General features: G+C 33.6%; 1 long non-coding RNA gene across 1 annotated transcript; it reads left to right on the top strand.

Annotated features, from left to right (window-relative positions):
* The first annotated feature begins 14197 nt into the window (after positions 1 to 14197).
* On the top strand, positions 14198 to 24065 carry LOC131603289 (uncharacterized). The gene is made up of 3 exons (XR_009284283.1): positions 14198 to 14413; positions 14520 to 14601; positions 22465 to 24065. It is a non-coding gene; the product is annotated as an uncharacterized LOC131603289 (long non-coding RNA).
* Positions 24066 to 26274: the final 2209 nt, after the last annotated feature.

Here is a 26274-nt window from a genome sequence, read left to right as displayed (position 1 = left end):
TGAGAAAAACTCTATATGAACACTGGATACAAACCTTCACCAACAAATCCAACAAAGGATTGCTACACCTTTATATAAAAAATTAAAAATATTTTAAAATTTTATTAGTTTTTTATAAATTCTATGAATAAAAATCAATTAATAAAAAAATTATAGTTAACCAAAAAATATATATATTTTAAATACATCGGACACTTATTAAAATTGTAGTTCCTGTTATGGTGAGGTTTCTTCTACCAGGAATGAACAAGACATGACTTATAGAACCTTATGGATGGGAAGAGTGTTGTGATGAAACTCCATTAGGTTCACTCATCGAAGCTCTTTATATGTATGCATGCATGTGTTATTAAGATTTGAGGGTTATGATTCCTTTTATAGAATTTTAGCGTGAGGTGCTTTGGAGAGGTCATTGTCTTTCATCAAAAGGTATGAACTAGACAAGGGTGAGGGTTATGGAAAGTCTAAAGACGAGTAAAGGAAAAAGTCTGGTTTTGACAAATTAAGTTTTAGATTTTAATGTTGGTGTTTCTTCCGAGCTGACAATCATTTTAGTGTGACACAAAAACTTTGATGTACTTGGCTATGTAATGGGTCTTCTTGGCCTATAAGAGTGTGTTTCGGGCTCTTAGTATTTTAGTCTGGAGAAATCTTATTATTTGAAATCAGCCTACAATCTTGGCATCTCCCGGCTTGGTTAGAATACTCATAATGAATTTACCAAGACTAATTAATAGCTGAAAGACGCAAATGAACTCAAGTTTTCAAAAGTCTAATTTCCATCAAAGCATCTTGAAGAGCTCCGCGTTGGTTGCGACGAAAAAGATTGTAGAGAAGTAGGATCAGGAGATCTAGAATCTTCAGTTTGATGATACAGTTAAGTATCAAGATGTTTTTAATGCAGCCCTTAAGCAGGTGTGTGGTTGCTCCACTCGGATACTGAAGTTTATTTGCTTAAGTTTGTCGAGGATGGAAGGCTCATCCCAATGTAAGCGTTAGCTGTTTTTTTTAATAATAATTATGAATTGGTTTGAATGTTGTCCCTTTGATATTTTTGTTATCTTATTTCATTTTAAGCATTTTGGTGTACTAAATAGTCGTTGTACTAATGGATCATTGTGCTCTTCAATTTATTTTCCTAATGACTAGTTGGTTTCTATTTTGTTTTTTCCAAACAATGTGGCTAGGATATTTTGACCACCGTCATTACATATATTTTTTTGTTAATTTGATTTCATTCACTCATATATGTTTTTGTTTTTTTAGTGTGACTTTAAATATATATATATATATATATATATATATATTTTTTTTTTTGGGTTAAATATGTTTGAGGTCCTTATAAATATTTCAATTTTCGGTTTTAGTCCCTCAAAAATTTTCCTTCAAACAATAGTCCTCATAAAGTTTTCCATCCACAATTTTGGTCCCTGCCGTCAATTTTCCTTAATGGAAGCTGACGTGGCACGCCACGTGGAAGACAGCTTGTCAAAAATTGAACACCTTGCGAGCAAGTTTTCTAACAACGATTGTAACACACAAATTCATCAATGGCAGCCAATCTAGCAATATTTAGCGTGTAAGGTGCTGTCAATTGCAAGTTCAAATTTTTAAGAAAGAGCACTCCCTGTAAAATTTACACATTTTAGTACTTGATTCTAAATTTCGGTGTTGGTGAACTAAGAGTGTGTTTGGATGGAGCATTTTAATGAGGGAAAGTAATGTTTTGAGGGAATTTAAAATGATTTGACCAAAATTCATTGTTTGGATACAAAAATGAAGAATTGTTAAAATGATGGAAATTTATGAAGTATTTCATCTAAGTTAAATTTAATCATTTTGAAATGACACCAAAAACCAAAGAATTTGAAATTCCTCTCATGTTCCATAGAATGTATTTGTTATTATTATTTCTTCAAATTTTACAAATTGGTCCTCATATTTTCCAAAATTATAAAATTGACCCCAAAAATTTTTAAAAAATTGCAAATTGGTCCTTAATAATTTTTAAAATTTACAATTTGGTCCTTCAAATTTTTTAAAATTGCAATTTGGTCCCTACTTTTCAATTTTTTAATTTGGTCCAAAAAATTTATATTTTATAAAAAATAACCAAAAAATCTAACAATGAATTGCCTTAATACTTCATCCAAACAAAATAATTTAAAATGGATGGATTTCAATTGAATCATTTGAATTGCTTTGAATTTTAAATTCCCTTAAAATTTCTAATTACCTCATCCAAACACACTCTAAGTTTTTGCTATAGTCATGTTTGACAACAATCATGCTCCCTAATGTTTGCCTTGCTTTTATCTCCATGATTAAGTCAATGCTTTTTTAGTTTTTTACTGTAGTATTTTCCCTTTGAAGATATATGGAAGGCAAAATTAGAAGAAGCTGACTGTTACGCTCAACATTTGTTTTTTCCTTTACCAAGGCGTGTTTCTCATCACAAATTGTTTTCTATTGGTCATTGCTAACCGTCAATTGTGAAGAACTTTACTTGATCTTAATTGGTTGCCGCAGGCTTTTGCTATTGTTAATGAAACCTATTTCCTAACATACATATTCAATTATTCATTATCCTCTCTATTTATATATGATCTTACTTAGTGTTAAAATTAGAAGTTAGGATGTGTAGTGTGTTTTATCTAACAGGGCACAATAATGTGGAAAATGTTTCTCTAGTTTATTTCCAAGATATTTACTCTTTTATTGTTCTGTTACCATTCATGTCTTTTCACTTCTCTAACACACTTCTTTTGCCCATAGAAATGAATCTTGAGACAGAAAATGACACCATTGATTATGTCTGATATTGTATTTTGAGAGGGAAAATTTTAAAGAACATATGCAACATGATTAACATTACAAACTCTGTTCTTTATAATATATCTCATGAGAGACAATTATTATTGTCTTCAACGAAAAACTTTAGGACAGGTATATAAATGAAAATCCTTTACTTAAGTTCATATTTCAAACAACTAATAATCACAAGCTATATGAATATGATTGCCTATAAAATGCTTTCATAAATATCACATTCAAAGTGGATATTTAGTTGACATGCTTGTAATGTCATATACAACCATAGCAGCACCACCACCAGTATAATATCAAACTTCATATTGGATTAATTTAAAGACAACTCGTGTGAAGATTGCTGCTAATTGATCTTACGAAACTAATCGGCTAGGAAATATCAAAAGAATTTCAAATAGAAGGCTCAGGGTTCAAACTCTAAAAACTAACATAACTACTAAAAACCTACCTTCTTCTTCTCGGTTGGAGCAGCAATGTCGAGATTTTCTCACCCTATTAACAATGACGTAGGAGAAAACAATCTTCAGAGAAACACACTAACTTAAATATACTTAAAAAGAAGTAAGATTGGCTGCCATTGATGAATTTGTGTGTTACAATCGCTGTTGCAAAACCTACTCGCAAGGTGTTTGATAAAAGTTCAGAATCAATATATTTCTATTTTTTGGATTTGTTTAGAGGAGGTTTAAAACCCCCTCAATTTCAAGTGTTTTCAGATTTTTGACAAACTGTCTTCCACGTGGCGTGCCACGTCAGCTTCCGTTAAGGAAAGTTGACGGCAGGGACCAAAATTGTGGATGAAAAATTTTATGAGGACTATTGTTTTTTTAGTGTGACTTTAAATATATATATATATATATATATATATATATATATATATATATATATATATATATATATGTTTAGTATTATTCTTCCTTCCTCACGAGCTTATGAAAATTTGTAAATCTTTATTACATAACAAAAAAACAACTTATCTACTATATACATCAATAACCGATAACAGTTACGTACTATTTCAAAATTCAAGGTGTATTCTATTACGTGGACTTCTATATCTACTTTGTTTCCACGTGTGTTTTGGTCTTTGAACTACCTCTAAATTGCTACCTAGGTCGACAACTGCTCTTAAATATCGCAACTGCTTCTATGAAAAACATCTTCAAGTCTTCTAATTGTCCCTATCGAACAAGTTAGATCGCTGCAAAACTTATTTTAGATTTTGAACATGTTTTGAATATTTTGAAGGGAGAGTGATCATAATCTTGTGAATCTGATGCTGTGAATCTGCCGCCACCAATAAAAGTGATCCTCATACATTCCTATAGTTTAGCGCAACTCTATGTTAAAATTGGTTTATGCATGATTTAATTTACTGTTGTGATTTCTATATGTGACTATATTTCCATGTGATAATGATTCTGGATACATGTTTAGCGCACGGGTGCGTACCAAGTACCCGACACGGGTATCAGTACGGAGTACGGCATTTTTAGAAAATATAAGATACGGGTACATTAGTATAATTATTTTAAAATATAATTATAAAAATAACAATAGAACTATATTATTTAAATAACAGCAAAATATTAAAATAAAATAAAAAAATTCTTAAAAAAGTTAATATCTACGCAACAACATAAATTAATTACACTTAAAAAGTATCAATAAATCATAAAATCATTATTGAATATTAATATTTTTTTCTCCAATATCATTAAAAAGAGCGGCTTCTAATTCAAGTTTCATCGAGATAAAGACTAGTAATTTTAAAAATATCAGCTCCATCAAGTAGATTTCATTCATCTCCCACAAATATCCTACATTGTGTTGCTCCTTCATTATAAGCCTTATTCATTCTCTAAGTAAAAAAAAAGCACAAATTATATCATTCGAAAAATATTTAATAAGTTGAATACATGGTACCAAATGTGTACCGGTTGGTGTACCAACTTAAAAATAAATAAAAAAATTGGTACGACTTCGGTGCGTATCGAATGAGTACCGTATGCGTACTGGTATCCGGTACGTATCCGATACCGGTACTTTACCTAATATGGAGTACCTGTGCTTCACATGCGCAATGTATCCTTGCATTGTGTAGAGTAAGCTATCTAGCTGTGATTTTGTTTTAAAGCTTTGAGAAACTAGACACCAAAAGCACCAGTAGCAAGGATACATTGCGCATGTGAACAAATCAATGCAACTATTAAGTTTGTAGTATGATTGTTAACTATTTTCCTTTTGGTTTTTGGAACTGTCACCATAACTCAGGTAATCCTACACCTAAACAAGAAGGTCAATATTTGTTGAAGCATAAAAAACATACTCATCTAGAGCATAACAAATGATAAAAGGCAGATTGATCATGAGTGATCGTTCCGAATGTCATAGGAGGAAGAACAAAAGTAGGCAAATGTTAGGATAGATTTGTTTTGAGACAATTCCGACCACAAACCGGCTTGCAATACGTTACCGAGATTTACAAGCAAATCATGGATCGTTTTGAAATGCGCCAGAGCCACTGACACAGGAACTGAATGCTACAAGGTTTGATGTTTCTTAATTGTTTCTTCAAGTTCATCATTGTCCCAAATCTGGTTTTCGATATGGTATTTTTTTCATTATCAAAGTCCTTTGCGGCTCGGTGTTAAATTGTCAAAGGATATAAATCAAGAGAAAAATATCATGAACATACGGTATACAAATTGATTTTCCATGAACATAGTGAATTGTTTTTATGATCTTCCATTACCAACAAGGACATATGCACTTCGCAAAACTTAATTGTTGAGTGTGTGGAGTTAATAGAAATCTCATGTATGATGTTTTGATTAATGTTTTTTTGTTCTAATGAGTGGTATTTAGATAGTAAATTACATATACCATGCAGGAACACGTACATTATCCTATTCGTTATGTTTTGAGAAAAACCAATACAAAGGTTAATTCCGACAATTATCATGTTCCGGGATCCATCCATTGAGGCCGACAATAACAACAGATTTAGAGGGCTAACTTTCGTTGTGGTTAAACTAATCAAAGAACCTGACATGAGACTCGACAACATCTCAAAATTAATGTTATGAACCGGTTATGTTTTAATAGTTTGTATGTTGTTTACTAGGTACAAAGCTTGAACTGAGACTCGCATATTAGGCCGGAATCCTAAGGAATTGTTAGTAGTTGATTAGTTGATAGTTGATAAAAGATAGTTTTAGAGAGTTGTTTAGAAAGAAGGCTATGTCATTGATTTCTTGGATGATAAATTACAAGATAGCAATTGCCTATTTATAGGCTCAAGTCACCAACCTCTCAATGGTGGTGAATATTTCTACATCTCTTTATATAGTTCTTTCTAGAATTCTCATGATAGATTAGTATCATGATGATTCTAGGTTATTCTATATTTTACATACACTTATAATTCTAGATTGATCTACCATATCCATTCACACTATAGTTCTAGATTATTCTACCATATTCTTATACACTATAATTCTAGGATATTCTACCATTTTCATACATATTATATTTAGAATATTCTAGAAATTTGTAGTATTTCAACACTCCTCCTTGATGCAAATTTCCGTGACTCTAAGCATGGCACGTAGCTCTTCAAATCTTGGTCCCGCCAACGCTTTCGTGAATATATCTGCAATTTGATCTTCTGTCCTGCAGTAGTCGAGTTTGATCTCTTTAGTTGCTTCAGCTTCTCTGATAAAGTGATACTTGACTGTTATGTGTTTTGTTTTGCTGTGATGCACTGGATTTTTTGCCATTGCAATTGTTGATTTGTTGTCATAGTTAATCTTAGTAGGCTTATCTTGTTTTTCTCCCATGTCTTCGAGTATCCTGCAAAGCCATATAGCTTGACTCGTTGCTTCAGCAACTGCCACGTACTCTGCTTCTGTTGTTGATTGTGCAACTGTAGCTTGCTTCTTTGACGCCCAAGAAAAATTCCTGATCCTAGAGAGAAAGCATAGCCAGAGGTGCTCTTCATGTCATCTAGTGAACCTGCCTAATCACTGTCGGTGTGGCCAAGTAATCCGGAGTTGGTTTCGGTAGTGTACCATATACCGAACTCTTTTGTTCCTTGAAGATACCTCAAAATTCTTTTTCCTGCTCCAAAGTGTATTTGACTTGGGCTTTGCATGAATCTTGATAGAAGACTTGTAGCATACATTATATCTGGCCGTGTAGCTGTTAAATATAGGAGAATTCCAATTAGACTTCTGTATTTAGATGCATCAGCTTCTGGTGCTCCATCATTCTTTTGTAGTTTCTCACTTTTTATGAGTGGAGTAGCGACAGGTTTGCAACCGTACATCTTGAATTTCTTAAGTAAGCCTTCTGTGTATTTCTTTTGTGAGATGAATATCCCTTCATTTCTCTGACTTGCCTCTATACCGAGGAAGTAACTCATCAAACCAAGGTCGGTCATCTCGACTGATGATGAGTTTTTTAGTTTGCAAGTTGTAGACACGGTATCCCTTAGAGATTGTGCTATACCCCAGGAAGATACCTCGTATAGTCTTGTCTTCAAGCTTATGCCTCTTCACGTCTGGAATATGAATGTAGCATATAGATCTAAAGACCCTTAGGTGCTTTGTTGATGGCTTCTTCCCGCTCCAGGCTTCAATTGGAGTCTTATCTTGTACTGCCTTAGTTGGACATCTATTGAGTATGTAAACAACAGTGTAAACCGCTTCAGCCCAGAATGTGTTAGGCATTCCCTTCTCCTTGAGCATCGATCTAGCCATCTCCATAACTGTGTGATTCTTTCTCTCAGACACACCATTTTGTTGAGGTGAATATGCGACTGTAAGTTTTAGCTCTATGCCTTCATCCGCGCAAAATATATCAAACTCGCGAGAGGTGTACTCTTTGCCGCAATCACTTCTTAGTACTTTTATCCGTTTTCCACTTTGATTTTCCGCAAGGGCCTTGAACTTTTTGAATACTCCAAAGACTTCTGATTTTTCTTTTAGGAAATATACCCATGTCATTCTAGAGAAGTCATCAATGAAAAGTATAAAGTACCCGTTGTTCTCATGTGATGGCGTCCTCATCGGTCCACATACGTCGATATGTATCAGCTCCAACAGGTCTTTCGCTCTCCATGCTCCACTTGTTGAAAATGGAAATTGGTGTTGCTTACCAAGGAGACACCCTTCACACACTTCATTGTTGTCCTTTATGCTTGGAAGATATTTCATCATGTTCTTCTCATGTAACTGCTTCAAGGCATGTGTGTTGAAGTGACAGAATCTTCGATGCTAGAGCCATGAATCATTAACTTGTACTTTCATGGCAATGCTAGTTGCATATTTTAAATTTAGCGAGAAGCTTCTATTGCTCTTATTCATCTTCACTTGGGCAATCTCGGCCCTTTTATTTATGTTGTCTAATATTTTGCATACACCTCCTTCAAAGTGAAGTGTATCGCCTCTCTCCATCATTTGACCAATGCTTAGAAGATTTTCTTTTAGGCTGGGAACTAGTAAGACATCATGGATGAGTCGCGTACCTTTATCTGTCTCCACCATGACAGTTCCTTTTCCTTTTGATTCAACCACACTACCATTTTCCAGTCGGACTTTCACTTTGATAGACTCGTCAATGCTTTTGAAAATAGTCTCATCCTTGGCCATGTGATTGCTACATCCACTATCCAAGTACCAACTTCCTCCTTTTTCTTTCATTGAGTCTTGAGTGACATAGAACATACATTTTTCTTGATCATGCTCCTCTGCAATATTGGCTTGATGCCTATCTTTGTTGCGACAATTTTTCTCTATGTGTCCGAACTTCTTGCAGTGGTTGCATTGTGGCATATTACGGTACCAACAATTTTTCTCTGCGTGGCCTGGTCTTTTGCATATATTGCATGGAGGATTTTTATCTGGCTTGTTCTTAAAGAAATTTCTAGAAGCTTCTCTTCTTCTAGAAGTTTCTCAATAACTCTTCTTTCCTTCATCTTCTTTATTTTGGGGCCGAAATTTGAGCTTTGATCGGAAGGCATTTTCAAGCATATCTTCTTTATGCCTATTCAGTCTTTGCTCATATGCTTCAAGAGAGCCCACTAGTTCTGTCACTGATAGAGTGGACAAATCTTTGGTTTCCTCAATCATTGTCACGATTGGGTCAAACTTTTGGGTCATAGTAATTAGAATTTTCTCAACAATTTTCTTGTCAAGAATATCATCCCCAAAAGCTCTCATTTGAATAACTATTTCTTTGACTTTAGAATAGTAATCTTTAACTGTCTCAAAATCCTTCATCTTCAATAGTTCAAAATCTCTTCTTAGAGATTGAAGTTTAACAGCACGTACCTTATCACTTCCTTGAAACTCCTCCTTCAATGTGTTCCACGCATCTTTGGCAGTCTTAGCTCCCATAATTCTTGGAAAAATTGCATCAGTCAAGGCTTGTTGCAAGGTGAACAACGCCTTTGAATTTTTCTGTTTATTTTTCTTCAACTCCTTTTCTTAAGTTGCATTAAGAGTTGAAGTATCGCGGGAACAGTGAAGCCATCTTCTACTATGTCCCATAATTCTTGAGATGAAAAAAATGTTTCCATTTTAACACGCCAGAAATCATAATTTTCACCATTGAAAATAGGGACAGAAATAGATGATGATTGAGTGGTGTTATCCATAGCTTAGAAATTGTTTTTGAAGTGGGTTAATATTACAAAGGAAATTTTTGAAGTAGTTAGGAGGATTTTGGAATGTTAGGTAGGAAATATAACTACGCCCAATGTATGAGCAAACGTAGCTCTGATGCCACTATTAGTAGTTGATTAGTTGATAGTTGATAAAAGATAGTTTTAGAGAGTAATTTAGAAAGAAGGCTATGTCATTGATTTCTTGGATGATAAATTACAAGATAGCAATTGCCTATTTATAGGCTCAAGTCATCAACCTCTCAATGGTGGTGAATATTTCTACATCTCTTTAGTTCTTTCTAGAACTCTCATGATAGATTAGTATCATGATGATTCTAGGTTATTCTATATTTTACATACACTTATAATTCTAGATTGATCTACCATATCCATTCACACTATAGTTCTAGATTATTCTACCATATTCTTATACACTATAATTCTAGGATATTCTACCATTTTCATACATATTATATTTAGAATATTCTAGAAATTTGTAGCAATTTCAACAGGGATCATCGAACTATTATACTCACAAGCGTGTATATGATAAACTTTGAAGGGGTAGAAAGGCAATATATGTTGTAAGCGTTGTAGAAAAATACTTACATGAACACAAACATAACAAGTGACTTTACAAACAACTAATCACAAATTTTTATTAATTAAAAACAAAAATGTTTTTTTTCTCTCTTCTACTCAATCACAACCACCCGTCCAATTAAAAAAGAAGTTAAATTTTAAATAAATTTAAAAATTTTCCTTTTCTTATTGGTTGTTCCTAACACTAATGATTTATGTTCGTATCCATGCAAGTTTTTCTCAGCGTTGTAAACGTGATTGGCACATCTTGCAGCCATAAAAATGATATTTTATTAACAAGGAAGTTAAGTTGATCATAGTGCAGAATTGTAATGAAGGAGAAAATAACTGAGCTGTCATGCAAAGGGTTAACAAGTCACCTACAGTCAAGAACCGAGTGGACACAATTAGTTTTGGAAACATGCATTTTTCAAGCGATACCACCGACAAAACCAATAGGCTGGACAATACAAATTTATGTTTTAATTTATTGAAGGCGAGTTGATGTCTCGACCATTTTGTAACTCTTTGAAATTCATCGTGAATAATAAGCATCGCTCATTTCCTCTGCATGGGCAGGAGGAGCCCCTTATTTTTCAAACTTGTACACAGATATGCAAGAAAAGAAAGCTACAACCGAAGTGGGAGGATCCAAGCTACAGTCGAACTGTGCAAGAACTATCTCAAAATTATACAGGTCCATAGGTCCTACCAACAGCTAAAAAACACCGTCTCCAACGTCTAAGCTACTAACCTCCACGCAGGGTAACACATCATCCTTGGCGGGCTCTCTATGAAAGCCAAATACTTTTTGATTTTTTTGGAACTTTATAGCTTGATTCAAATTTGTGATGAAAAACCATGTTGCATATGAAAAAACCCAAGATTTTCACATGGGGCGCTATGAGTTCTCCTCAACATATAAAGCGACATCACACCAAGGTTTACCGAGATCCTCTGGAATTAGGTCAAGTTAATATGCCTCTGACCCGGTCAAGTTAATATACCTCTGACCTTACGCAGCTACGTTAATATACCTCTGGCATCTCGGTTATGTTAATATACCTATGATCTGGTCAAGTTAATATACCTCTGACCTTAAGCAGCTATGTTAATATACCTCTAGAACTTTGATTATGTTAATAAACTTGTGACACGATCAAGTTAATATACCTCTAACCTTAAGCAGCTATGTTAATATACCTATGGCATCTTGGATATGTTAATATACCTCTGACCTAGTCAACTTAATATACCTTTGACCTTAAGCAGTTATAATAATATATCTCTGACATCTCGATTATGTTAATATACCTCTAACCCGATCAAGTTAATATACCTATGATCTTAAGAAGCTATGTTAATATAGCTTTGCAATCTCGGTTATGTTAATAAACCTCTAACTCTGACAAGTTAATATACCTCTGACCATAAGCAGCTATGTTAATATACCTATGAAATATCGGTTATGTTAATATATCTCTGACCATAAGCAGCTATGTTAATATACCTATGAAATATCGGTTATGTTAATATATCTCTGACCCGGTCAACTTAATATACCTCTGACCTTAAGCATCAAAGTTAATATACCTCTGGCCACACCAAGATCCACTAGGAGCTTGCCGGCCTACTTACGCCTTAAGTGGAACTATTTAGTTACTTATCAATGTGAAGCTCACTAAGGCTATCTCTAAACTATTCCCCAAATAATATAACTAGATGATTATAAAAATAGGCCAAGTATTCGCGTAATTAAAACAGAACTTCAACAGGTCGAGATTTCACTAGGGCTCTACGACTTCTTATGTCGAGAACCTACTGGGTTCTACGACGTGAATGGGTCGAGATCCTTCTGGGGCTCTCCGATTTCTCTATGTCTAGAACCTATTGGGTTCTACAACAACAAATGGGTCGAGATTCTACTAGGTCTCTCCGACTTCTATATGTCTAGAACCTTTTTGGTTCTACGATGACAAACGGGTCGAGATCCAGTTGGGGATCTCCGACTTCTCTATGTCTAAAATCTAATGGGTTCTATGAAATCAATGGGTCGAGATTCGATAGGGGCTCTCCGACTTCTCTATATCTTAAACCTAATGGGTTCTACGATATTAACAGGTCGAGATCCCATTGGGGCTCTTTGACTTCTCTATATTTAGAACCTACCAGTTTTCTAATACTTCAATAGATCGAGATCCCACTTGGGCTCTCCAACATCTCTATATCTATAACCAGCCGGTTTTCTATGACTTCAATAGGTTGAGATCTCATTGAGGCTCTCTGACTTCTCTATGTCTAAAACCTACCAGGTTTTACGACATCAACGGATCAAGATCCCATTAGGGCTCTTCGATTTCTCTATGTCTAGAACCTACCGCTTTTTTATGACTTCAACAGGTCGGGATCCCACTGGGGCTCTTCGACTTCTCTATGTCTAGAACCTACTAGGTTCTATGACGGCAACGGGTCGAGATCCGACCAGGGCTCTTCCACTTCTCTATGTGTGGAACCTACTGGATTCTACGAGATCAACGAGTCGAGTCCGTCGAGGCTCTTCGACTTCTCTATGTCTAGAACCTATCGGGTTCCATGACTTCAAGAGGTTAAGGTCCCACATGGGCTCTCTGATTTTTCTACATTGCGAACCCACCAGGTTTCTTCGGCTTCTCCATCGAAATTATGGCTTTTTCCGACTTCTTTAAAGTTGTAAATCTTCCAAATATATGACAGGGTAAGTCCCTCGTAAAAGGGCTCAGTTGCCAAGACCATGAATTTACAGGGAGTTTCTTCAAACAATATAAAATGCATAAACCTAACGTCACAAGTACGTTCGTCACGCGTTTGTGTGATCCGGTATAAACTCAAAACACTTCACCCTAACAGGTATTGTGCTTACAGGGCTTATGTACATCCTAGATTTTGCTCTTAGACTGGGATGGGTAAAATAGTCGGAATGGGTCGAATAGCCGAGATGGACTTCACATCTCAAAATCTAACTGTTACAGGATCCAAAGGGTCTTTTTATTCATTATGATATTCTTTCATTATGTTGATGAGCGTTACAATCTCTATTCATTAAAATGGCAGTCAAAACCGTTATTTGATCGATTGTCATTAAGTATGATTAAATTGCGTCTCTCTGATTCTGGATGTAATAGCTATAAAAAGGGTCGTCTATGAATAACATAAAAAGCAACCTTGAACCACCATACGTGAAAACCTTGTACCGCTAACAATGGTGGTCATTCAGTCATCCAATAACACTTCATATTCTAAATTCCTTACACTTTTGTGATCTCTCCTGACTAACTTTAAGGGAATTAACCAAATTATGTTTATTTGCAAGAACAATATGAGTTAATTATATTCCATGATATTATTCGGGTTTCACCCTTTTAAACGTACTATTGAAAATAATATCTATGATTATAAAGAATCAAGATGTTTTACACTCCACAAAAGCTTTTGATGATTATGTAGAAAATGATTATTTGACATTTCAAGTTCCAAACATCAACAAAACAAGCCATTTTAAAATACACATAGTTTTCTTTAAGTTAAAAAAAAAAAATATCATTACAGTATAAATGTGAAAGGTAGAAGTGATAAATAGTTAGTTGACAATCTGAGTGGGAAACATGGCAGCCGCCCAGCCCATTCTGTATCCTCCTTTTGCAACAAGTCAAAATTTTCAAATAAATTCTCATCACAACAAAATCACATTACAAAATTCAAACCAATTTATTCAAAGATAGCCAAAAAAAATGTAATCAATTGCAAACACAGCAAGGACACCAGTCTTTATTACAAAGTGAAACACATTCCTGTTAAAAATGTAAAAGCACATATTTTCCAAACTCTAATACCTAATTTTTAGAAAAATGTTTCAAATATTTTACGGTAGTTTAAAACTTTATATTCCTATGTATGTATACAAATGAATACTACGTACACTTTGAAAACAGTGAAACATATATACATACATATAAGTCCATGCACATTGCACGCTTATGCACCTTTCTTTCTGACTTTCTACAAAAAAGCTATCTAGCCACTATATATAAAAACGTGTAACTTCCTCGTTTCTTTGTTTATTATCATTCATCACAAAGAATAAGCCTCTAGGGTTTGTCAGATGACTTATTCCATAGCAATTTTGGCATTCTGTCCACCTCCATTAATAATTACAACTTAACTTAATCACAATCACTCTTGGAGGTGGCCAGTAAGCCAAACGGGCTCTGCGAATCTGTCTCCGACAAACCTTCTTAAGGGCTCTCCATCAACTTCATCTCTTCCATTTCTTCTTCTATATCATCCATCATCCAGGTGCTCTTTAGTTTTTGCTAATTGAATTTTTATATATTATATAGAGTTTGGATTTTGGATATATATCTGAATCTGATTATATGTTTTCGTCTGAATTTTTTTGTAGGTAATTTCTACTAAACCGAAACACCATGCTCAAGAATTTGCTTATTTGTTTGATACTATGAAATCATGGATTTGCCTAGAAGGTAATTTGTTTTTTTTTTTTTCTTGTACTGAAGATCTTCTAGGCAAAAAAAAATGTTTCTACCAAAAAAAAAAGTTAGAGATTTGGAGTGGAAATCAATATATATTTTTGAATAATTTGACATGTAGCTTTTGATGAATATTTTCTTTGATTTTTTTAGTGTTAAATCAAATGTTAAACTAGAACTCGACCGCATGTAGTATATAGTTATTTTGATCCTAAAAGCACAAACCAAAAAAATATTAAATGTGTTTTGTAGAATTATTACTAGCAAAAAAAAAAAGAAATAACTAGAGAAATATATAAAGAAGAAAAAATGTTAAATTTGTCTCCAATAGTTTATTCTGTATTTTTTTTTTTCTTCTCTTGAATACTGTCAGTGTATATTTATTGATTTTTTTAAAATATTTTTAATGGAAAATATATATAATATATATAATATAATAAAAAGAGGAAACTCTAAGACGAAAAAAACTAAAAGTGCTTAGAACTTAGAAGAGGATTGCTATTCATACACTAGAATTCTACACCTAATATTTACACCAGCTTAAATACACACTAGTCATCTACTCATTTGTATTAAAAATGGTTAAAAAATAATTATAAAATATAATAAAAAAATCAAACCGTATGGAAATACGGTGTAAGTGTCACTTTTTGTGTAAGAGTATCATTCCTCAACTTAGAAGTATATCGAAATACAAACAGAACACGTACATAAAAGTACTCTTACAAAGAGAATATAACAATAAAATACAAAAAGAAAGAAAAGATCCAACTATGATCTTCCCGACATGAACTCTGTCCATTCAAGCATAAGAGCATCTCCAATGGTGTAACCCATTTTTGGGTTCTTTATGGGTCCCACTAGCCACATCATCTTAAAATAATTTTTATAATTTTTATTTTAATTGTATAATTCTAAAAAGTTATTATTGGGCCCACAACTTTACCTAATAAACTAATTTGATTGGGTACCACAATTTTTTCATAGTTGCATTGCAATGCAATGGTACTATGATGTGGCATGTCTAGGTGGAGAACTCAAAAGAAAATACCACCATTGGAGATGCTCTAAGGAAATATGGTTACACAACTCATTCATATAAAAAGTACAAGAGGAGACATCACTTAGAACCTTTTTCACGAACTAAATACGATTCTATTTACCAATTGCTCAAGATACTTAATATCTTGAACTGGAATAGAAGATGATTGGTTTGGTGATGAAGACTAATATGAAAAATATTTTGACGGATTGAAGTGAAACTTTACAAGGTTGTAATGAGTCATATATATGAGTGTGACTCAACATTACACTTATATATATGAGAGATCCTTTGTAATTGTATTTGGATTGGCCGCCATGGAGCGCGGCTGACCGTTGGACGATGGTCTCATGACTAAGAGTGAATGAGAGGCATGCTCTTGTGCTTTGTGGGATAATAAGTGAGAGAGGCTCATTTATGCAGTAGCCCATTGAGCATTTTGAAGAGATTGGGCCAATGTGGATTAGCGTGGTCTTGTGGGCCATTAACCCGCCCATAACCATTATCGACATAAGGGTATTTGAGGTCGACTTAAAATCCGAACCATGGTGATCTCGTTCGTATAACGGAGACTCCTTACTGAATGGGAGTGACTGGCATGGGAAACATTCTTATTGTGATGGCCTCCAAGTGTCCCATGCCCGAATGGAGAAAGACGGTGCTTCTAGGCATGCTCTAGTGTAATTTTTATTTCGAGAAGCAATTTGGACTGTTGTATGGCTTCTTTGAACTTCTATTAAATCATGGTAGTTGTTTCATTGCCTTTAAAGCGGGAATTCGTACTTTCTTCAGACTTTTCAAATTCTTCTTCACTCAAAGGTCTTCTCTTAAAAACATTTACCTCAAGGTGAATTCTTATCTACCCAACTCAAAAAGTTGGGTAGAGTTACCTTCAATATAAATTTTTTAGGAAACAACAAAAAATTGTACTATTTTATAATTAATTAAATGCGTTAAAATTAAATGAAACTTTGTGATTGGTTGAACGTATGTTACCCAACTTTTTGTGATGGGTAAAGAAGTTGTCCTCTTCCCTCAATTTGATTTCTTCAGAGAAAGCTTACAGATTATAGTTGCTTGTTCGATTCCCCACTTCAACACTTGATTTCTTCAGATTTTGTCCATTATTATTTAATTGTGCACTAGTGTTTAAGGTTTTATGTCTTTTTTTTTTTTTTGCTTTGTAGAGTTTTTTTACAATATATACCTAAGTTTTTCTTATGCTTTTTCTACACTATCCTTTAATATGACATAATCTATATGTTTGAGGTTTAGTGATAGCGTGGAAGGTAAAAGATTTTTTATAATATATATTGTGGAAAATTGTAGGAAAAATGTATTTTATGTATTTTGCTGCGGGTTCGGGTTTGGGTGAAAAAACCAGAATCCAACAGGTGTGGGCGTGGATGTTATTTTGTCACCCGAACAACATTTGGGTTTGGGTTCGGGTGGCGATTTCGGGTGTGGATGCGGGTAGTGTGAAACCCGCACCCGACCCGACTCGTTGCCATCCCTAATTGTAAATGGTTAGGCATGAGAAATAAAAAAAAGGAACTAAGATGTTATAGTATTTGAGCTTGACTATATTCCATGCCCTTGGGACCTGCTCACGGTGGAGAATTGTAGACTTTTTTTCCCGTGCTTGTTAGGTTTATGTATGGTCCTTCCCAATTGGGTGTCATTTTCCCCTCATCAACATTCTTTTCCCTGATGTCAGATCTACGAAGGACAAGATTGTTGGGGAATATTTCCCCTAGCTTTAGCTTCTTTTTCTATTTTGTTATAGGGGCTTGCTTGATGATGATTACATTAGCGAAGGAGGAGGATATTCTTATTTTATATAAGAAGTCACACTTTTCTCATATTGCATTTGAGTTATCCTCATCGTGGAGGGGATGTCATGTTCCCTAGCTAAGTTCTCAAACCTCAACGGGGATCACGACCTTGGTGTCGTATGTAAGCTTGAAAGGTGTATCTCTAATGCGGGTTACATCTCTAGTCTATAAGGCCCACAAGAAATGTGACATATATATTCCAACCTTCTTCTCATTCCCCCTCAATCGGACTATGTTGGCGGCGTCTATCCTACCAGTGGTTTAAGGGTGTTTCACTTATGTAAACTGGTGCTTGACCGCCAAATTTAGGAAAATATTTCTTAAGTTATTTTATGTGAATTGAGTTTTGTTGTTTTTGAGTAGAGACTGGGGAATTTCGTACTAGACCAAAACATTCATCTTGAAAAATTTTAAGATGTTGTAGGTTGTGATATTTTCCAAGGATTCAGTCTCAATCAACTTGGTGAAGTATTCCACAACCATTATATTGAATTGTGACTTCCATAGGGCCAGTGGAAAGGCCTCCCAATATGTCCATGCCCCATAGAAGAAAAACCATGGAGCATTCATAATGTTAAACTCGGTAGGAGGAGTTATGTTAATTTATTTGTGCTTTTGGAACATGGTGGCCCAATAGTAGCCTTATCTGAGGACTTCCTTGGTTATGGCCCATCCTCCCAAATGTAGTTTGAATATACCCTTTTGGACTTTGGTGAAGGTGTATGTGGCATCTTTATGCTTTAAATATTTGATGAGGAGTGTGGGTGGAAAAACAACTTTTGTACAATTTATCTTGTATGCTGGAGTGATAGAATGCTCTTCTTTTAAAGATATTGATTCTTTCTATTGGTTCAATTGTATTTTTTGGCAGGGTATCACACTAGCACAAGAATTTTTTCTTCACAGAGATTCACTCTTACAAACAACTTTTCATGGAGAGTCTATGTGTCTCTTATTGTCCCCTATCACTAGTTTTCTTTTATACCTTCCAATGTTCCCTTTATTGATCAACTATTCAACTGCATCCTTGAAGAAGATGCACCAATCATTCTCGTGCACATGGAACTTGTGAAATCTGCAATGTTTTGATTTGTCACCGCTTGAAGACTCCTTGACAGCTTCAGAGTACTACACCCTAATTTCTTCCAACTTTGTGTTGGCACACTCTTATATGATTCTTTCACGATGTGTTTTCAAAGGGGTATACCTTGAGAAATGAGAGTGAAACCCTTTGTTCTTGCCTATATCTCTCTCTTCACGATGTTTGTTGTCCCTAGTTTTCATAGGTATTTTAATATCCTGAATTTCTTCAGCCAATAAATTCTCCTCATAGTTGATATATGATTTTTCTCAAATCTATGAACCAAGTTATGACGGCTTTCTTTAATGTGACAACAAAAAGTTTACACTTCACTGCACTCCTGACTTGATGGTAGTCTAAAACAGTTTCGACGTACTCATTAGGGTCCTCAAGTCCATCATACGCCTCCAACTTTTGGGTGTTTTTCGAAAGACCTAGGGATGATGATTTCTCTATTCTAGTCGTGAAAGATTTTTGTCAACATTGAGTCACTGCTTGTTCAAGAGAGCTCTTTGTGTGCCTCCTTGGATTATGGATAACAAGTGGCATGTGGCTGCTATCTCAACCATTAGAGTCGTATGGATGGAAAAGGATTGCCATGGCGAAGATATCAGGACTTTTTATTATTGTTAATCTCTCGATGGTTGTGAAATGACATTGGTGGGCAGGCTCAGTAGGATTCCCCCAATTTAGGTGGGTTGTAAGACCTCAATTTGCATTGCTATTTCAGCAATAATCTTTTCGTGGATACTTACTTGAAGTAAAGGGTTTATTTTTGAGGTCTGTGGATTTTATCATAGAGGAGGATCTTCATTGACGAGAGAAATATTTGTTCGAACACTATCTTGAAGGATCTGAACTAATGATCAAAGATGTTTGTTGATAACGTCTTAACCACAAGTAGACCTTAAATCAACCATCAAAGATATAATTAAAAGTAGTTACGGTTGTGAGATTGAATAGATTCAAGAGAATCGAATTTCAATTCTCTTAGACCGGGCCACTATCCTTAATTGGAATCAAGGATGACAGATCTGATGATGAAAATCATCGTGGAAAGCACTTCTGATGCGAGAATGATAGAGAGTGCATACAAAAAAGGTTAGCACTCTAATGTTCAAGTCAGTATGAGATTTAAAAGGAGCTTATAAATTTGTATGAGATTAAGGTGAATGTTTTATGAGAGACCAGTGTAATTGTCTTCAGTTTGTCCGACGTAGAGCGCGAGTGCTTGTTATATGGTGATAATGTGGCTCATCGTGAAGGGGAGAGATATGCTCATGTACGATGATAGATAGATGAGCGAGGTCCGCATGCAGTATGGTTTTAAAGCATGGGTATTTCTAAAATTGTGAAGTACCGATATCAGGTACGCATCCGTACCGGATACACGTACATTTTATTTTTTTCTCATTATTCGATTTTGAGTGAAATTTGTGGTTTTCTCAAATATCAAAATGGTATATTTATGTATTTTAATTTTTTTTCATTATATCTTAGTATTATTTTGGATTTTTTAAACTTTTATAGTAATGTTTTGTTGTAAATTTAACAATTTAATTCTCCAATCATATATTTTATTAATGTGTCCATACCAGTATTGATACCCGCACATAATATCATACTTGTACCTATACATCATACTATCATAGAGTAGCGCGTTGCACATCTTGAATAGATTGAACCCATGTGAATTGTACTGATCTTGTGGGCAGTTGGCTAATCCAAAACACTTGTTAACATCATTATAAAACTTTCAAATAGCCTCCACGCTGTTGGGAAAATAACAAACATAAAAGAAAAAATAAGAACACAAAAACATAACGTGGAAACTCTAAAATCGGAGAAAAAACTACGATCATTATTAAATGACAACTAGAGAATAACACTATGTGAAAATTGTTACAACACATAATATACCTTCAACTAACACAGGCTCCCAGTACACCCACACCCTCCAAAACAAATATTTAACTACATCTCACAATACTCTAATACAAAAGCATAAGAGAACAAAGAAAGTCAAATACAAGTTTAAAGTACTTTTGACTAGTGCATCTTGTAAAGAAAAACTTGAATCATAAATATAGATTTGGACTCTCTTTTCCTTCACAAAAATAAGCGATGTGAAACTTCTTCAATATATATATATATATATATATATATATATATATATATATATATATATATATATATATATATATATATATATATATATATATATATATAACTAAATCCAACAATCTCCACCTTGATTAAAAATAATACGTAAATTTTTATTGTCTTCACCGACAATTATACTGTACCGTAAAGAATATCAACATGTATATTTGCAATCAATTTGAAGACCGAAAATATATAGTCGTAATACAGTCTGATGGCATAATGATTTTATTTAATAGTACTATTTACGAAATAATTATGTTATTGTACTCTTACCAAAGACAATTGTTAAGTTACACGGTCAATAAATTCGTTACTGTTCTCTTACATTTATTTACAATAATCTTATATGCGTGAAAAGGAAAAATAACATTTAACATTAAACACTGTACGTAGAACATATATCTAACTTTTTTAGTTGACTTTATATTCCCAATTAATTAGTTGCTGAAGGATACATGCTTGACTTTTATATAGTTTACTTTTTCCCTTTTTAGTAGTGCATGTCTTAAGTTTTTGTCTTGCTTTTGATGTTGAAGTTCCACCTTTCTTCAAGTTTAAACCTAATTTACCTATTCAAGACACTATGGTTCCAATTTGTAGTGCATGTGCTCCACTAGAAACATTTTGGGACCCATTTCAGCATAGGATTCCTAGAAGCATATACTACTAGTTTCGGTCATATATAGTTGTTGTAATGGTTCAAATTGAGAGCCAATTGCTATCCAAACCCACCACCACCAACAGCTTAAAAAAGTTGAATTATGTCAGCTCCATCAATTACTTGTAAATGGGATAGAGGAATCTAGTAGTGCCTTTTGGGACTAAGCTGACACTTATCAATACTCAGCATATGATCATCATTTGATGCAGCAAATAATAGTTTTCATGGAGTGTAGCTATAATGCAATATTCAACTAACATAATGATTACAAGTTTACTAACTCCTTACTAGATCTTTGTTCCTATGACTTTATTTATTATAACTTTTGTTTTTGGAGGGTCCAATTTCAGCTTTCATTTTTTTAGACACTGGGGTCATATAGCCTGGTAAGATATTGATGGCAGGAAATTCTTTGTGAAGTTTGAAATGATTACTTGATATTGCAAATGCCAATTTGTTTATAACATATTCTAAATTTGGCACTACAACTAATTGGTAGCTGTGTACTAGTACAAGTACTAGAGTTTTCAAATGACCTCTAATGTGTAGACAAAAAATTGATATTATGTATTTAAAGGGAAATATCATTCATTTATTTTTACTTCATGCAATATTCATAATCAACAGAGGGGATCGAATATTGATCAGAATTATTGGGGTTAGTTGAAAATATAAATGTTGAAGAAGTTTTACGTCGCTTAATTTTGTGAAGAAAAAGAGAGTCCAAAACTATATATAGGATTCAAGCTAAGTTTTTCTTTACAAGATGTATTGGTAAAAAAACACTTTAAACTTGTATTTGACCTTTTATATTTTCTCTTAAACTCTTGTTTTAGTGTTATTAGGGGTAGTTAAAAATTTGTTTTGGAGAGTGCATGTGTATTGGAGCATTGTGGTGGTTGAAGGTAGTCTATGTGTTATAACAATTTTTACGCAGTGTTATATCACTAGTTGTCAATTGACAACAGTCATGATTTTTTTCGGTTTTAGAATTTTTACGTTAATCTCTTGTGTTGTTATTTTGTTCATCTTTTTCTCTATGACTTATATTTTTCTCAACAAGTGGTATCAGGTTGGTACGATGAGGGAGCAGAAGTGGATCATAGTGTGGATCAAGGCTAGATATGTGGGTGACCCACACTTGTGGGGGAGATTGTTGGGAAGTGAAAAGTGTCAAATACCCTCATCGACTAGGAATAGAGGAAATGTTGGATTTATAAGAGAGGTGACTAATACCCCACTTCCTTAAGGTTTTGGGTTGATATGTGGCGTCAAGGTCTCTTGTAACCATGCACGTTTGGCCCATTGGCACTTCTGGCACTCCCAAGAATTCTCCAACAAGTGGTATATGAGCCTGGTTTGGTGGAGTATAAATTTTAGTATGATTTGTGGTTGCAGTTTTGTATGATCTTTCACATCAGAAAAGAAATTTTATACTCTATGTTAGTTGGAAAAAATTTGTTTGTTGTAGGAAAGATATTGTTGCAATGTCAAATTTCTCAAGTGCAGTGAAGATTGACTTAGAGAAATTCGATGAAAGACTAAATTTTTCCTTATGAAAAATTCAAGTCAAATATGTTTTGATACAATTATGAACACACAAGAAGTTGAAAGAAAACATTTCTAACATGGATAACGAGATGTGGGAGAAACTAGATTTGAGAGCTTCGAGTACAATCCATATGTCTTTGACTAAGAATATTTGTGAATGTTCTTGGTACATCGTCAGCCAAAGATATTTGGGAGAAACTTGAAGGGCTATATCAAGGAAAAGGTATATCAAATCAGTTGTTGTTGAAGGAGCAGTTTCATAGCTTTCGTACAGATGAACATACAAAAGTGATCATCTAAGTGTTATTAATGATATTGTTTATAGATTAGAAACTATCAGAGTCAAGATTGAAGATGAAGATAAAGCTTTGAGACTCATATGGCCTCTTCCATCTTCCTATGAGCACATTAAACCTATTTTGATATACGGGAAGGAAACTTTGAGTTTTGCAGAAGTTGTTAATAAAATTATTTCTGAAAAAAGAAGATTTAAGGGTTATGATAATACTTCATCAAACTCGGTGTTGGTTGCTAGAGGAAGGTCGCATGTGAAGAAAAACAATAAAACGGGTGTGAGATGTTGGAAATGTGGAAAGATTGGACATATAAAGTATAAGTGTCCTAATGGGACAGCATCAGAGAAGAGCTCTAAGTCAAATGCTAGCAATGTATCTCTCGCTGTGAGAGAGGATGATCTTCTTTGAGAATTGATAAGTGTGTCCTCATGAAATTTCCGCTGTCATGGAAAAGAACGAGTTATTGCTAACAGATTAACACATGGGCATTAATGCAAAGTATGTTGTGGAATTATGTAGATGGTTGAAGAGCTTTCTACCAACATAGAAGTTGCACCATAAAGTTTCAACCTGGTTTTCGGTATGTGAAAAATTCTTGAAGTGATTTAGCTTTAAGTGAAGTATACTCTTATTTAGGTGGAGTATGATAGTTTTTAAAACTATGATTTGAGGTGAAGACAATGTAAAAATTCTTGGAGTATTGTAGTTTAAAGTGACTATACTCTTTATGATGGAGTATGATTGTCGGTGAAGACAATGAAAAATATATTGTTTTTAATCAAGATGGAGTTTGTTGGGGTTGGTTAAAAATATACATGTTGAAGAAATCTCACATCGCTTAGTTTTGTGAAGGAAGATGAAGTTCAAGATTATATATAGGATTCAAGTTTTTCTTTACAAGATGTATTTGACTTTTTATAGTTTCTCTAATACTCTTGTTTTAGAGTGTTGTAAAAGGTAGTTAATATTTGCTTTGAAGAATGTGAGAGTATTGGAGTTTTGAGGTGGTTGAGGGTAGTATATGTGTTATAAAAAATTTCATATTATTCTCTGGTTGTTATTTGAAAATTCTACGTTAATCTTTTGTGTGGTTATTTTATTTTTTTTCTGTAATATATTTTTTCCGACAAGGATTTGCACTGATTTGGAAGAAAAAAAAATCCACAAGAGGAATTAACATCTTGGTGTAAACAATAAAAATGTACTTGCGTGAGGATCCAAAGTGGTAAGTTTAGTCTTGTTAAAAAGTCATGGTTTTTATTAGTTTATTTTTTGCGCCATTATTTTTTCTTGTGATAGTTGTCAAACTAAAAATCAGTAGTTGGTTGAAGACCGACTAAAAGTTTTAAAATGTAATTTTCTATTTTCAAAATGTAATCTTGCATGACATTCATAAATAAATTTAATTAGAATAGACGGATGATATAAAGAAATTTTACACTGTTACTGAATAACAACTGTTAATTTATTAAAATTTTTTTTTAAAGTAATATAATTGAATGGTTGTGATGTATTGACCGTGTAAAAAAATTTATATTGACAATGCATAGCAATTAAATTCTTCATAAATATTGTGGAGCAAATTCTTATGTTTTATAATAACATTCATGTATTTTTTTATAAGTCGGTTTTTTATACAATTTTAGTTTATCCGTAAAGTAACCAAAGTGACAAAGTATTACTATTAATTTTTTATTCATATGAACGCTTTATTAATGATTCAAAAATAGCTAAATGTTGTAAGGGCAAAATTAGGGTATAACAGCGATTACTATTTAACTATTTTTAATCAGAGGATACAAATTAAGGTACAACAGTCTTCATATAATCGTGGTGAAAAATAATTAAATACAAAGGACTCAAATTTTGTCCTTTGATGAAATGAGATGACATGCTATAAGTTATGGAAATTTCTTTTATTTTACGATGTATTTTTGGTTTTTGGTTGAATGTACGGTTTATCATCTTTATTTTATTTAGTTTGTGTTTTAATTTGTGTGTTAATAAAATTTGATACGTCAAATTTAGAATATTGGAATATTTCGGATATGCATATCCGAATTAACCAATATCCCAGATTTTCGGAAGGGTTTTTTCGGAGATGCATTTCTGAAGAAACACCTGACACTTTAAATCCAACGTTTAAATTGGAAAATAAGTGCTTTCGGAGATGCATATCCGAAAACACCAAAAAATTGGTGTTTTCGAAGATACTTCTCTGAATTCTGAAAAAATCTTTAAAAAAAATACTTCGGAGATGCATCTCCGAAGCAGAGGTATTTTGAGATTTTCAGTCGAGGTTATCTCCATAGGGGTCTACAAAGAAATTGTCTATAGAAATTGTCGAAACAAACTGACCCAAAGCCCATTACATGAATGGCCAAGGGTTCAATTTCGAGAACCTATAGCATTACACGTGTGCTTTCTTGGCTTTAGTATGCTTGATTTTCCTTGCTTCCCATTTGAATTACCTTCTCCATTTGAAGTACCTTCTCTTAAGCATAACAAAGTCATCTGGGTACATAGTCGCTTAAGCACTAGTGCTCTCTTGGCACTACTATGTCTTCGTTTTTAAGACTTTTAAAAAATAAAATGAGCTGGATTTATCTATATTTAATTTTGAGATTTTTTAAACTTAGTTGTTTCATTTGTTTCTATTCAAATGTAGTCTTTATGTGTTTTTTTGTTTTGTTTTTTATTTACATTTTTGATAGTTCTGAAAAATAAAAATAAATTAATAACTATAAGATGTAAAATATTTGTTTATATTCACCCGTGTTGTTTGTTTTATTTTTTTTATTCATATGTTTTTCTGTTACATTTATTTGTATTGTTGTTAGATTTAAAAAATAAAAATAGATTAGTAAGTATAAGAAAGGTTTAAAAGATAGTATGCTAATATATTTTCATTAAGTTATATAATAAATAAATAAATAACTAAATAAATAAATAAATAAATAAATAAAGACATTGTCCACGACACAACATTTGGTCTGCTGTTAGATTTTAAAGTAAAAGATAGGAAATCCTTCTTG

Source organism: Vicia villosa, linkage group LG5 (assembly GCF_029867415.1).
Source record: "Vicia villosa cultivar HV-30 ecotype Madison, WI linkage group LG5, Vvil1.0, whole genome shotgun sequence".
NCBI classification, from domain to species: domain Eukaryota; kingdom Viridiplantae; phylum Streptophyta; class Magnoliopsida; order Fabales; family Fabaceae; genus Vicia; species Vicia villosa.
This window is presented reverse-complemented; position numbering and strand designations above follow the sequence as displayed.